The sequence below is a fragment of the Triticum aestivum genome, chromosome 2A (genome assembly GCF_018294505.1).
Source record: "Triticum aestivum cultivar Chinese Spring chromosome 2A, IWGSC CS RefSeq v2.1, whole genome shotgun sequence".
In the NCBI taxonomy this organism is placed as follows: domain Eukaryota; kingdom Viridiplantae; phylum Streptophyta; class Magnoliopsida; order Poales; family Poaceae; genus Triticum; species Triticum aestivum.
Genome location: NC_057797.1, coordinates 389,237,505 through 389,253,795, shown reverse-complemented (window position 1 = coordinate 389,253,795; position 16,291 = coordinate 389,237,505).

Below are 16,291 nucleotides of genomic sequence, written 5' to 3'. Positions count from 1 at the left end.
GAACTTATTCCATAAAGAATTGTTACAGGCTATAGAATGGTAATAGATTTTAGAAAATTAAACAGAGCAACTGGAAAAGGTCATTACCCTTTGCCTTTTATTGATCAATTTCTTAAAATATTATCTAAGCACACACAATGCTTCTTCCTTGATGGATATTCTGTTTTTTCACAAATACCTATTTCTCAACCTGATCAAGAAAAGATCACTTTTACTTGTCCCTTTGGAACCTATGCTTATAGATGTATGCCTTTCGGTTTATGTAATGCACCTGCTACCTTTCAAATATGTATGACTGCTATATTCTCTGACTTTTGTGAAAAGAGTGTTGAGTTTTTATGGATGAATTCTCTATTTATGGGAAGTCTTTTGATGATTGTTTAAGCAATCTTGAGCGAGGTTTGTAGAGATGTGAACAAATCAATCTTATCTTGAATTGGGAGAAGTGCCACTTTATGGTTAATGAAGGCATTGTCTTGGGTCATAAAATTTCTAAAAGAGGTATTGAAGTGGACCAAGCTAAGGTTGATGCAATTGAGAAAATGCCATGTCCTAAAGATATAAAAGGTATTCGTAGTTTTTTAGGTCATCTTGGTTTCTATAAGAGATTTATCAAAGACTTTTCTAAAATTTCTAGGCCTCTTACGAATATTTTGCAAAAGGATATCCCTTTTGTTTTTGATGATGATTGTTTAGAAGCCTTTGAAACACTCAAGAATGCCTTAATTTCTGCACCTATTGTTCAACCACCTGATTGGAACTTGTCTTTTGAAATTATGTGTGATGCTAGTGATTATGCTGCTGGTGCTGTTCTAGGACAAAGAGTTGATAAGAAACTGAATGTTATTCATTATGCTAGTAAAACTCTAGACAGTGCTCAAAGAAATTATGCTACTACTGAAAAAGAATTCTTAGCAGTGGTGTTTGCTTGTGATAAATTTAGACCTTATATTGTTGATTCAAAAGTAACTGTTTACATAGACCATGCTGCTATTAAATATCATATGGAAAAGAAAGATGCTAAACCTAGACTTATTCGATGGGTTCTCTTGTTACAAGAATTTTATTTACATAACATTGATATAAAAGGAGATGAGAACCCCGTAGCTGGTAATTTATCTAGGCTTGAAAATGTGCTTGATGACCCACTACCTATTGATGATAGTTTTCCTGATGAGCAGTTAGCTGCAATAAATGTTGCTCACAGTACTCCTTGGTATGCTAATTATGCTAATTACATTGTTGCTAAATATTTACCACCTAGCTTTACATACCAACAAAAGAAAAAAATCTTATATGATTTAAGACATTACTTTTGGGATGACCCACATGTTTATAAAGAAAGAGTAGATGGTATTATTAGACATCGTGTACCTGAGCATGAACAAGGACAAAACCTACACAAATGTCATTCTAAAGCTTATGGAGGGCATCATGCTGGAGATAGAACTGCTCACAAGGTATTGCAATCTTGATTTTATTGGCCTACTCTCTTCAAGGATGCCCGTAAGTTTGTCTTATCTTGTGATTAATTCAAAGAATAGGTAATATCGGTAAGCATCAAGAAATGCCTATGAATTACTCACTTGCTGTTGAACCATTTGATGTTTGGGGATTTGATTACATGGGACCTTTTCCTTCCTATAATGGGTATACACATATTTTGGTTGATGTTGATTATGTTACTAAATGGGTAGAAGCTATTCCAACCAGTACTGTTGATCACAACACCTCTATTAAAATGCTTAGGGAAGTTATTTTCCCAAGGTTTGGAGTCCCTTGATATTTAATGACTAATGGTGGTTCTCTCTTTATTCATGGTGCTTTCCGTAAAATGCTTGCCAAGTATGATGTTAACCTTAGAATTGCATCACCTGATCAGTCTAGTGGTCAACTTGAACTTAGCAATAGAGAAATAAAATTAATTTTGCAAAAGACTGTCAAAAGGTCCAGGAAGAATTGGTCTAAGAAATTAGATGATGCACTTTGGGCTTATAGAACAACATATAAAAATCCTATGGGTATGTCTCCTTATAAAATGGTGTATGGAAAAGCTTGTCATTTGCCTCTTGAGTTAGAACATAAAGCATATTGGGCCATCAAAGACCTCAATTATGATTTCAAACTTGCCGGTGAAAACAGGTTATTTGATATTAGGTCTTTAGATGAATGGAGAACCCAAGGCTATGAAAATGCAAAATTATTCAAAGAAAAAGTTAAAAGATGGCATGACAAAAGAATCCAAAAGCGTGAGTTTAAAGTCAGAGAATATGTTCTTTTGTACAACTCTCGTTTCAGATTCTTTGCAGGAAAACTCCTCTCAAAATGGGAAGGCCCCTATGTTATCGAGGAGGTTTATCGGTCTGGAGCCATCAAAATAAATAACTCCGAAGGTACTAACCCGAAGGTTGTCAATGGGCAACGAATAAAGCATTATATCTCAGGTACGCCCATTAATGTTGAAAGTAATATTATTCAAACTTTGAGACTGGGAGAACGCATAAAAGAGTCCTTCCGAAACACTCCAGAATCGTGAAAATAAGGAGGTATGTGATACGGTAAGTAAACGGATTCTGAAAACTCTACAAAAATATTTTTATCAGTTTTCGAATATTTTAAAATTTAGGAAATAAAGAAACTTCCAGGAAGCGTACCCTGGTGGGCACAAGACACCAGGGCGCGCCAGGCTTGGCTGGCGTGCCCAGGTGGGTTGTGCCCACCTGGGATACCTTCCGGACTCCGTTTTTCTACAGCTTACTTATCCTGAAGATAAAAAATCTGTATATACTTCCCGAACCTGTTGATCACCGTATCACGGAGAAATCCTCTGTTCTCTTTTCTTGTTGTTTTTGGTCAGATTTATCAAGCCACGCATCATGTCTTCCTCCTCCTCCAACAACATGGAAGAAGATGATTGGTTGATGAAGAACGAGCTGAAGAGGGAGGAGCCCACGAACATTGTCAAGAGAGACAAGGACAAGGAGGCTGTCGTAGATCCACCCTCGGTGGCCGAACAAGCACTGCCGGCCGAGGAAGAAGAAGAAGAAGATATCCTTAAGCCTTACCTTGCTCATCTTACCCCTACTGAGTTTGAAGCCTTTCGCATCATTGAAATAGTTTGCATACAAAATAAGTATCTTACTCGCAAAAATATTCTGTATCAAGAGCACACTGCGATCAGAGACCCTTCGACGAAACTGTGTGTGATGCCATAATCACAAACGATGGTGTAAAAAACCATCAAAAAAGGTGCAAAATGTTTGCGATGGAGGATGCATCAAACACGGTTCAGATTATAGTTGCATGTGTGATTCAGGGCATACGGTTCAGCTCAATTAACCGTTTTCGATGACGAGGAACAAAAGAAACGGGCAGACAGATCAAGGCGTGTTTGATGTACAACATACAATTCACTCCGATGAACTATTTGTGATTAGGCAACACAAAAGAAACGGGCAGCCGGATGAAGGTGTGTGTGATATACAGCATACGGTTCACTCGGATGAACTGTTTGTGATTAGGCAACACAAAAGAAATGGTCAGCCAGATCAAGGTGTGTGTGATTGAGGGCGTACGCTTCAGAAGGATTAACTATTTGCGATTAGGCAACATAACATAAACGGGTAAGCCAGATCAAAGTGTCTGCGATTCATGGCATACACTTCACATGGATGAACTGTTTGTGATTAGCCACAACAAACTGAAACGGTTAGATAAATCAATGTGTGTGCGCTAGATGGGCACACCCATTCTAATTAAAAGAAGCGTGCGCGATGGTAATAAAGAGTGCGCACGGTTGCTGGAACAAGATGTGTGCTGACATTGCCTATTGTGTTGCACCCTACGGTGCAAACGTTACGTACGCGGTCGAGAAGGCGCGCGTGCCCACGTTACGCCTTCCGGGAATAGTGCCGCACTTATAACCGTCAGTAAATTTTGAGCGTGCGTCCCGTCACATTTTTATTTAGAAGAACAAGGAGGCCGCGTCCCGTCACATTCCGAATGGCAAACCTGTTCACACCGATCAAAACCTAAACAGTTTCCCACTTAGGAGTGTATTACTACGCGGTTATAAATACTACTACTCCAAGATGACTGCACATTCGTCCTCAACTCCTCATCGACAAAAAGTCAAAAACAAACAAGTCATTCATCATCGTTCCCTTGCGTCCGCCATGGCCAGCGTGAGTTCTGGGTCGAGAGATTGCCACCGGGGAGAGGCGAGCCTGGAAGCAGAAGCACGAGAGATGTCCCGCCTCACCGTGAAAGCAGCCAACATGACCCACCGCACGGCCGTCGCAGCAGAGAGGTCCCACCGCGCCGCCGAAGCAGCATGGAGGACCCGCCACACCGTCGATGTAGCAGACTGGTCCGGCCGCGCCGTGGAAGCAGAAGAGATGTCCCTCCACACTATGAATGCAACAGAGATGTCCTCCCATGCCGCGGCGGCTTGGGAAAATGTCTCACGGGCAGGTGACGACTCTTAAAGGCGCATGCGTGCCCTCATCCATAGGCAGATGAATCAAATCTCCAGGTGGGCGAGGTTGCAGGATGACCTGAAAGCCTCATTTGAACAATCTATCGACGTCATCTGGCAAGTAAATGGGAGTAATGCGAAGCTCTGGGCCGAGCGCGACATGCTGAGGGCGAAGATCGTCGGAAGTGCAGAGCAGCAGGAGCAGACCACAGCCTTGTTGAAGAGGATCGGCGTCATCATCGAGAAACTTATGAACGAGAATGCCATGTTGCGCATCGAGCGCAGAAGGCTGGTGGAGGAATCCATGGATGCTCTCAACCAGCATCTTAAGGACAAGAAAGAGCTCGTCGCTGCTCGCCGCGGAGACTAGTTCCCGCGGCCTGCAGCAACGCATCAAGAAACTAGAGATCATCGAGCCAGATCATTGTCTTCCTTCTTCTTTTGCCCTTGTGTATTCCGCGCGTTGCCGCATGTGGCTTTTTTAATTTATGTTTCTAAATATGTAAGACAATTATTATCCAATGACATCGTCCTTATATTCATCATGCTTGCTATAAGTCACAGTCGATGCTATATAGGTCCGTCGGATCTTACATCAAGATCTGTGCAAAACTTTCTTTTCAGATTTTCATTTTTCTCTCTTAAATCTCAGTCCAGTGAGACATATAGCCACGCCGTAGAACAGGTGCTCGGGCACCATTAATGGAGACGTTGGGAGGGAGGTGCGCGGCGGGTAGCGGTCAAAGGGCTCTCCTCCCGAATAGCACACGCAGGGGTCTGATCGCACGCCTCCCATCCTCAAATAGCTACCCCGCACGACACCTCCTAGCCAATAAAAAAAGGGGACGTGTGGCCGCATGTAATTGGTAAGTCGAACGCCAATGGTTTCAATAATAATTATGTTTCCGATTTGTAACGTGACAGCACTTGTTTCAAAATGACTTTGTTGATTGTTAATGTGTGCGCCTTCGCAAATCGGATAGAAAAATTACCACAGCATGTTGGTGCCATGTCATGAGACCATGCTAAGTTTCATGATTTTCAGGCGTGTTTTGGAATTACAGGAATTAAAAAACCAAGTTTCTCAATCTTTCCGGCCGAGCCACGGCGCCCAGATGTTTGAATTTCACTCACATCTCTTGCATGGGACCTAGAAATTCACCCAAGGACACACATGTGATTTTTCAAACAACTTTGGTGCACTGGAGCATGTGCTTGTAGTTCAAATTTGAATTATGCACATTAAATGCTCAGAAACTCAATTAATGTATAAAAAGGACAAACAAACATGAAATAATTCCAAAATTTAGCACGATACTTCTATTTGGTCTAATCTGCCAGTGTACAAAAATTAAGGCGGGAGAAGGCAGTGTACGTACATCGTTTCGTACACGGAGGTGACACGTTCCCTCTCGGAACCATGAGCCTTCTTGAGGGAAGCTCCGATTTGTCAGAAGCTTACACCAAAGCTTGTCCCAATTCGGCCAAAGAAATTACCGCAGCATGTTGGTGCCATGTTATGACACCATGCCAAGTTTCATGATTTTCAGGCGTGTTTTGGATTTTCAGGAATTAAAAAAACCAGGTTTCTCAATCTTTCCGGCCGAGCCACGGCGCCCAGATGTTTGAATTTCACTCCCACCGCTTGCAAGGGACCTAGACATTCACCCAAGGACACACATGTGATTTTTCAAACAAATTTGGTGCACTGGAGCACATGCTTGTAGTTCAAATTTGAATTATGCACATTAAATGTGCAGAAACTCAATTAATATATAAAAAAGGTTAAATAAACCAGAATAATTCCAAAACTTAGCATGGTACTTCTATTTGGTCTAATCTTCCTGTGTACAAAAATTAAGGCGGGAGAAGGTAGTGTACGTACGTCGTTTTGCACATGAAGGTAACACATTCCCTCTGAGAACCACGAGCTTTCTTGACGGAAGCTCCAGTTTGCAAGAAGCTTACACCAAAGCTTGTCCCAGTTCGGCCAAAGAAATTACCACAGCATGTTGGTGCCATGTCATGACACCATGCCAAGTTTCATGATTTTCATACGTCTTTTGGAATTACAGGAATTAAAAAAACCAAGTTTCTCAATCTTTCCGGCTGAGCCACGACGCCCACATGTTTAAATTTCACTCCCATCTCTTGCATGGGACCTAGAAATTCACCCAAGGACACACATGTGATTTTTCAAACAACTTTGGTGCACTGGAGCCTGGGGTTGTAGTTCAAATTTGAATTATGCACATTAAATGCCCAGAAACTCAATTGTTGTATTAAAAGGCCAAATGATTATGGAATAATTCCAAAATTTAGCACGATACTTCTATTGGCCTAATCTGCCAGTGTACAAAAATTAAGGCGGGAGAAGGCAGTGTACGTATGTCGTTTCGCACACGGAGGTGACACATTCCCTCTTGGAACCACGAGCCTTCTTAAGGGAAGCTCTGGTTTGCAAGAAGCTTACACCAAAGCATGTCCCAATTCGGCCAAAAAATTACCGCAGCATGTTGCTGCCATGTCATGACACCATGCCGAGTTTCATGATTTTCAGGCAAGTTTTGGATTTACAGGAATTAAAAAACCAAGTTTCTCAATCTTTCCGTCCAAGCCACGACGCCCAGATGTTTGAATTTCACTCCCATCTCTTGCATGGGACCTAGAAATTCACCCAAGGACACACATGTGATTTTTCAAACAACTTTGGTGCACTGGAGCACGTGCTTGTAGTCCAAATTTGAATTATGCACATTAAATGCGCAAAAACTCAATTAATGTATAAAAAGGCCAAATGAAACCGGAGTAATTCCAAAATTTAGCACGGTACTTCTATTTCGTCTAATCTGCCTGTGTAAAAAAATTAAGGCGGGGGAAGGCAGTGTACGTATGTCATTTCGCACATGGAGGTGACACGTTCCCTCTCGAAACCACGAGCCTTCTTGAGGGAAGCTCCGGTTTGAGAAGCTTACACCAAAGCTTGTCCCAATTCGGCTAAAGAAATTACCGCAACATGTTGGTGTCATGTCATGATACCATGCCAAGTTTCATGCTTTTTAGGCGTGTTTTAGAATTACAGGAATTAAAAAACCAAGTTTCTCAATCCTTCCGGTCGAGCCACGACGCCCAGATGTTTGAATTTCACTCCCATCTCTTGCATGGGACCTAGAAATTCACCCAAGGACACATATGTGATTTTTCAAACAACTTTGGTGCACTAGAGCATGTGCTTGTAGTTCAAATTTGAATTATGCACATTAAATGCCTATAAACTCAATTAATGCATGAAAATGTCAAATGAACCCAGAATAATTCCAAATTTAAACACGACACTCATGTACTAGTTGCATGTTCACTGTATGTAAATGTTCTAGCAATTCAAACACCATCCTTTCCCTCCGTAACACCATTTTGTCTTTCAAAACATAATGAAAAATTCAGGTATACCACAAATAGTTTACTAGAAAGAATCGTGTGGGATGCGACATAAAATATCTTGGGGCACCGTCTTGTCTGGCTTACGCAGGAAGCTTTGTCGTCTACAGTCCACCGCCCCCACTTGAACCACAATTGCGTGCCAGTTTCCTGCCCCCTCCCTCCTACCAAAAGCCACATTTCCACTGTTCCTCCTTGCTTTCCAAGTTCAAACATTCACTGGTGCTTACTGGCAGCTTAGCCACCTTGTCGGCGACCCTTCTTCTTATAGTGCTGCCTCCTCGCCGGCTACCCTTCTTCTTGAAGCGCCACCTCCTCGCCGGCGACCCTTCTTCTTGTAGCGGCGCCTCCTCGCCGGCGACCCTTCTTCTTGCTGCGTGGCCTCCTCCCCGCTGACCCTTCTTCTTGTTGCGCGGCCTCATCGCCACCGACCCTTCTTCTTGCAGCGCAGCCTCGTCGATATGGTCAGGTAATCCATACCCCACCCACACCATCCTCCTCCTTTCCCGTCCCACATGCCCTGACTGACGGAGCGACACCTTCCACCGAAATCACTGCCCCCTCTTCCAATTAAGCGCCGCCCACAGCCATTTTACACGCAGTATAACATGGAGCTGAGTAGCATGCGGCCGCATGCGCGAACGAGGTCGCTATGGCTGCCATGCGTGTCGACCGCCAGATCTTGGAGGAGCACCTCATCTTTGAGGCCACCGTCGACATAGCCACGCGGTTGTCTACTTTAAAATACAGTTCATGATGTTTTCTCGAGGCCACCGCCAGTGCCTTCTAGTGATTTGTCCTCCGTAGTTAATATGCAATCTGATGTTCAGTTAATAGTATGGTCCTCTGAAATGTAATGTTCAGTTACTTTGGTCCAACAATTGCTACACTTCGTAGTACTGTTCTCAAGCATTCTTGTTTTCTTAACTGTCTTATCTTCTAGTACATGTTTCTATTCTGCAATGTCGTGCTCAGTTAACTATTTTAGTTCATTTGGTCTGATGTCCATTTAAATGTTTGGTTCAGTTCTGCAATTTTCATTTGTTGTGGGTACAATTTTGTATTGTTATGAATGTGACACCAATCGAATTAGGCTGTACTCAATACATATTCTACTGAAAGTATGGCAACTCTTGGTTAACCTGATCAAGATCTTCCTTATGTGTGTTGCAGGGAAACTTATGTGTGTTGCAGGGAAACAATGAGAGACACTGCGGTTTACCATCGAGGTTTGTTAGAGCAGGTTCCTTTGGCTAATAGCACATTATTGTGTAGTTGCAGGAATCATTCTAATATTTAGGTTTTGTTACAATTTGGTCTCGCACATGTAGGTCCTGCTGTGAGAGAATTAGACCCACTGTTCGACCCATTTTGCATATGGGGAAATGAGATGTCCATGAATATCAGTCTAGTCAAGAAACTCAGAAAGATTGTTAGGATGAAGAAACTTGCGATGAATAACAGCAAGATCTTTGTTTGCACAATGAAGAAGACATTAGTCAACTATAGGATGGTACCAACTCTTTTACCTTGTTTTTACCCCTTGCGCCATTTCAAAATTTACAACAACGATTTATGCATAGCTTTGTTTTCAGTACTTTTCAAAGCAGTTCACCGATGATTACCTCTCAAACCACCTACATGGTCAAGAGGCGAGGAAGGTATTCATTCAACACCAACGGTACAATATTGAAGTCTTGCTGAAGAGGACGAAGGTTGGGCAGGAAATTATCCATAGCCACTGGCCTAAAGTTGCAAGGACATTCAACATCACTGAAGGCTCAATATTTGCCTTCCGCTTATGCAGTTTCCCAGATGAGATTCATCTGTCTATTTACCGTGTATGATGCTACTTTCCAAAGGTTTTTTATGATGCATGTGAAACTTGGTGCTATTGTGTAATGGCGTAACTGAGTGCCGAAGCTATCTGATGTAATTCTATTATGAAATCCTGGTTGCTTTTATACAGATATGAAATATCTGGCGTGTTTTAGAAGAAATGTCAGTTTGATTAGTACATGGATTATCAATAATATGCTAATTACCCTTCTTATCGGGGTTTTCTAGTGCAAACGGTTACTCAGACAGCACCGTGGGTGATGAACTCAAACAACCCGCATGGTTTATAGAAAGTAGGCGTGTTCGATCAACTAACAATCACACACAGCTTCCGGCAACTAACTATTTGCGTTAGGCCACCTTGCACAAACGTTTGCACACAAAGAACTGTGTGTGATATACATACCTATGGAAATGTTTTTCTGGGATTCACCATGTGGATGTACATACCTACGGAAATGATTTTCTTTGATTCACCGTGTGGGATGTACATACCTACGGAAATTATTTTCTGGGATTCACTGTGTGGGATGTACATACCTACGGAAATAATTTTCTGGGATTCACCGTGTGGGATGTACATACCTACGGAGATTATTTTCTGGGATTCACTGTGTGGGATGTACATACCTACGGAAATGGTTTTCTCGAATTACCGTGCGGGATGTACATACCTACGGAAATGATTGGGTTTCGATGCGTCGCCCGATCGCAGATGGCCCTAGCCTAGGTCCCAGGAGGGCCTATCCCCAACGATTTCTGGGTCGTGTGGGAAGGACACCCTATCGCACACACTCACTTGGCGATGGTTCCAAATGCCGTCATGCAAAGGGGTTAAAACCATTTGTTTAGGACATCGCTGTACCAGTGGCATATCATCCATCTCCGGAGCGTTATCCATCGTTTGGAGAATCTCTTGATCCTTAAGGACATGATCGCTTCATCACCGCCATCATCTTCCTCACCACCAAAAGAGAATTGAGTATCGGGTATGGGCACTCCCCTTGGCTTCTGCCAAGCTTGGGGGAGGTTCCCCGGTATCGTATCACCCCACTATCTTTTTGCATTTACTTATTTTAGTTCAATCTTTTTCTTTAGATGAATAAAAGTTTAGTTCGATCCTTTCTTCTTTGAGAGTTTGTTTAGTGATCTATCCTTGTAATCATGTGCAAGTTATATAATAAAGTTTAGTTTGAGTTTTTGTTTTCTTTACTTTCATGTTGCAAATAAAAGAAAAGAAATAAGAAAGAAAAGGAGAAAGGAAATAAATAAAAGGAAGAAAATAAAGGAAGAAAAGATCATATACTAATCTTATGGTAGGTGATGACACCACATAAGGAAAAGTATAAGTAGAAAATTTTATTAGAGATTGACAAACATAACATCATTCAAAGATGCAACTAATGAAAGAATTAATAAGGGAAGAGAAGATTTACATATAAATATACTATCCTAGAAATCTTTTGTGATTGTGAGCCCTCATCAAAATATTATATGCCAAAATTGTTGACGTTGGACAAGGAAGACAACTTAATGGTTTATGTTTGTTTATATTCACATAGAAGTCATATTGTCATTGATCCTTTAACATGTGGTGCTTGCCCCCTATCTTTGCTAGCCAAAAATTCCTCACTAAGTAGGGATACTACTTGTGCATCCAAAAACCCTTAAACCCAAATCTTATTTTCAAGTGTCCACCATACCTACCTAGGGATTGAGCAAGATCCCTCAAGTAAGTTGTCATCATTGCAAAAAGGCAATAAGAATTCCTTCTAAAATGTGAGATCATTTAGTGTAAGAGAAAATTGAGTGTTGCACGAACTTGTGACGGTGAAGAATAAAAACGACAGACTGCATAATAAAGGTCGCTATCACAAGGGGCAATGCAATGTGACATTCTTTTGCACTAAGGGGTTTAGCATATAGACAAATAATTGCATAGCAACCTCTGTTTCCCTCTGCGAAGGGCCTATCTTTTACTTTTATATATTTACTTTTATGCAAAGAGTCAAAGTTTTCCTTCCATTCCTTTTTATTTTTCTCCTTTGGCAAGCATCATGTGGTGAGGAAAGATCTAGGCACATATGTCCAGTTGAATATAGATAGCATGAGTTATTATTGTTGACATCACCCTTGAGGTGAATACATTGGGTGGCAAAACTATAAGCCCCTATCTTTCTATGTGTCCGGTTGAAACGTTTTGCTCATGTGTACGAGGTGACTGTTAGCAATCATAGAAGACTATATGATGGTTGAGTATGTGGACTTGCCTAAAGGCTCCGATACATGACCCTTCCTGAAAAGATGATGAATTGTAGTTCCAAAGTTGACTAAGAACATAGTTTGTTGATTTTTAATAGAGTTTTTGCTTTATACTTCAATTGCGTGATGAATTGTTACTTATTCATGAGAAGTATATGATAGAAGTTCTATGATAAAATTCTTATGTTTAATTTTGTTATTGTTATAGTAATCAACATGATGCTTCTATGTCTGTATTTTTTTATCGACACCTCTCTCTCTCAAAGCATGTGGACATATTTTTGATTTCGGTTTTTGCTTGAGGACAAGCAAGGTCTAAGCCGGGGGGAGTTGATACGTCCATTTTGCATCATGTTTTCTTACTGTTATTTATAATGTTTTTATCTGTAATAATGCTTTTTGGAGTAATTATAATGCCTTTTCTCTCATAATATGCAAGGTATAAACAAAGAGGGAGAATTCTGGCAGCTGGAAATCTGGACCTGGAAAAGCTACGTCAGGCTACCTTTCCTGCACAACTCCAAACAAGCTGAAACTTCACGGAGAATTTTTATGGAATATTTGAGGAATATTTGAGCAAATAACTACCAGAGGGGCCCCACCAGATGGGCACAACCCACCTGGGTGCGCCAGGGAGCCCAGGCGCGCCCTGGTGGGTTGTGCTCACCCAGGCCCACCTCCGGTGCCCATCTTATGGTATATAGGTCGTTGTGACCTAGAAAAAATGAAGAGAGGACTTTCGGGACGGAGCACCACTGTGTCGAGGCAGAACTTGGGCAGGAGAACTTTTGTCCTCCGGTGGAGCGATTTCGCCGGGGAAACTTCCCTCCCGGAGGGGGAAATCATCGTCATCATCATCACCAACAACTCTCCCATCTTGGGGAGGGCAATCTCCATCAACATCTTCAACAACACCATCTCATATCAAACCCTAGTTCATCTCTTGTGTTCAATCTTGTTACCGGAACTATAGATTGGTGATTGTGGGTGACTAGTAGTGTTGATTACATCTTGTAGTTGATTACTATATGGTTTATTTGGTGTAAGATTATATGTTTAGATCCAATATGCTATTTAATACCCCTCTGATCTTGAGCATGATTATCACTTGTGAGTAGTTACTTTTGTTCTTGAGGTCACGAGAGAAATCATGTTGCAAGTAATCATGTGAACTTGATATGTGTTTGATATTTTGATAGTATGTATGTTGCGATTACCTTAGTGGTGTCATGTGAACATTGACTACATGACACTTCACCATATTTGGGCCGAAGGGAGTGCATTGTGGAGTAGAAATTAGATGATGGGTTGCGAGAGTGACAGAAGCTTAAACCCCAGTTTATGCACTATTCCGTAAGGGACCGATTGGATCCAAAAGTATAATGCTATGGTTAGAATTTATTCTTAATACTTATCTCGTAGTTGCGGATGCTTGCGGGAGGGTTGATCATAAGTAGGAGGTTTGTTCAAGTAAGAACAACACCTAAGCTCCGGTCCACCCACATATCAAATTATCAAAGTACCGAACACGAATTAAACCAACATGGTGAAAGTGACTACATGAAATTCCCGTGTGCCCTCAAGAACGCTTTGCTTATCATAAGAAACCATTTTGGCATGTCCTTTGCCTCAAAAGGATTGGGCTACCTTGCTACACTTTTCTTACTACTATCGTTACTTGCTTGTTACAAATTATCTTGCTATCAAACTATTCCACTACTTACAATTTCAGCACTTGCAGACAATACCTTGCTGAAAACCACATGTCATTTCCTTCTGCTCCTCGTTGGGTTCGACACTCTTACTTATCGAAAAGAGCCAATTGATCCCCTATACTTGTGGGTCATCAAAGCACATAGACTATTCTAATAAATCACGATTCATGCTTCTCTCTCTCAAAATGTGTGTACAACAAGGATGATTGTGGCAAACTAAAAGGCAAAGACTCAAATCATACAAGACGCTCCAAGCAAAACACATATCATGTGGTGAATAAAAATATAGCCTCAAGTAAATTTACCGATAGACGAAGACGAAAGAGGGGATGCCTTCCAGGGCATCCCCAAGCTTAGGCTCTTGGTTGTCCTTGAATATTACATTGGGGTGCCTTGAGCATCCCCAAACTTAGGCTCTTGCCACTCCTTATTCCATAGTCCATCAAATCCTTACCCAAAACTTGAAAACTTCACAACACAAAACTCAACAGAATATCTCATAAGCTTCGTTAGTATAAGAAAATAAATCACCACTTTTGGTACTGTTGTGAACTTATTATTTTATCTATATTGTGTAATATCTAATGTATTCCAACTTTTCCATGGTTCATACCCCCCCCCCCGCCCCCGATACTAGCCATAGATGCATCAAAATAAGCAAACAACACGCGAAAAACAGAATTTGTCAAAAACAGAACAGTTTGTAGCAATCTAGAGATTTCGAATACTTATATAACTCCAAAAATCATAAACAATTAGGAAGACCTAAGAAATTTATTTATTAATCTTCTGCAAAAAGAATCAATATTTTATAGCACTTCTGCTAAAAATGGAAACTAATCTCCTGAGCGCAAAAGTTTCTGGTTTTTAGCAAGATCAAATCAACTATCACCCTAAAGGTATTACTTGGCACAAACACTAAATAAAACATAAAGACCACCTCTAGCCAGAAGCTAGATAAATTATTTAATGCAAAACAGGACCTAAAAAGCAAGAACAAAAATAAAATTGTGTTGCCTCCCAACAAGCGCTATTGTTTAACGCCCTTAGCTAGGCATAAAAACACGAATAGATCTAAGTATTATCATCTTTGGCATGAAATCCATAAGTGGATCTCATAATAGATTCATAAGGCAATTTAATTTTGTTTCTTGGAAAGTTCTCCATGCCTTTCCTTAACGGAAATTGAAATCTAATGTTTCCTTCTTTCATATCAATAATTGCACCAATCGTTCTAAGGAAAGGTCTACCAAGAATAATAGGACATGTAAGATTGCAATCTATATCAAGAACAATGAAATCTACGGGCACATAATTCCTATTTGCAACAATAAGAACATCATTAATCCTCCCCATAGATTTCTTAATAGTGGAATCCACAAGATGCAAATTTAAGGAACAATTATCAAGTTCACGGAAACCTAACATGTCACATAAAGTTTTTGGAATCGTGGAAACACTAGCACTCAAATCACACAAAGCATGGCATTCATAATCTCTAATCTTAATCTTAATAGTAGGTTCCCAGTCATCATAAAGTTTTCTAGGGATAGAAACTTCCAATTCAAGCTTTTCTTTAAAAGATTTCATCGTAGCATCAACAATTTCAATACTGCAGGATGCTGCTAACGCGACACTACAATTAGAGACCCTTCGAGAAACTGTGTGCGGTGCAATAATTGCAACCGGTGCTGTATGAAAACCGTCAGAAATGTGTAAAATGTTTGCGATGGCAGATGCATCAAACACGGTTCAGGATTTATTTGTGTGTGTGATGAAGGGCATATGGTTCAGTTCAATGAACTGTTTGCGATGAGGAGGAACAAAAGAAATAGGCAGCCAGATGAAGGCGTGTGCGATACACAGCATACGGTTCACTCGGATGAACTATTTGTGATTAGGAAACACAAAAGAAATGGTCAGCCAGATCAAGGTGTGTGTGATTGAGGGCATACGCTTCAGAAGGATTAATTGTTTGCGATTAGGCAATAGAACGGAAACGGGTTAGCCAGATCAAAGTGTCTGCGATTGATGGCATACACTTCACATGGATGAACTGTTTGTGATTAGCCACAACAAACTGAAACAGTTAGATAGATCAACGTGTGTGCGCTAGACGGGCACACACATTCTAATTAAAAGAACCGTGCGCGATGGTGCTGACATTGCCTATTGCGGTGCACCCTTTGGTGCAAATGCCATGTAGGCGGCCGAGAAGGCGTACGTGCCCATGTTACGCCTTCCGGGAATAGTGTCGCACTTATAATCGTCAGTAAATTTTGAGCATGCGTCCCGTCACATTCTAAATTGCAAACCTCTTCACACTGATCAAAACCTAAACGGTTTCCCACTTAGGAGTGTATTACTACGCGGTTATAAATATTACTACTCCAAGATGACTGCACATTCCTCCTCAACTCATCCACAAAAAGTCAAAAACAAACAAGTCATTCATCATCGTTCCCTTGCGCCCCCCATGGCCAGTGTGAGTTCTGGGTCGAGAGATTGTCACCAGGGAGAGGCGAGCCTGGAAGCGAGAGCACGAGAGATGTCCCGCCTC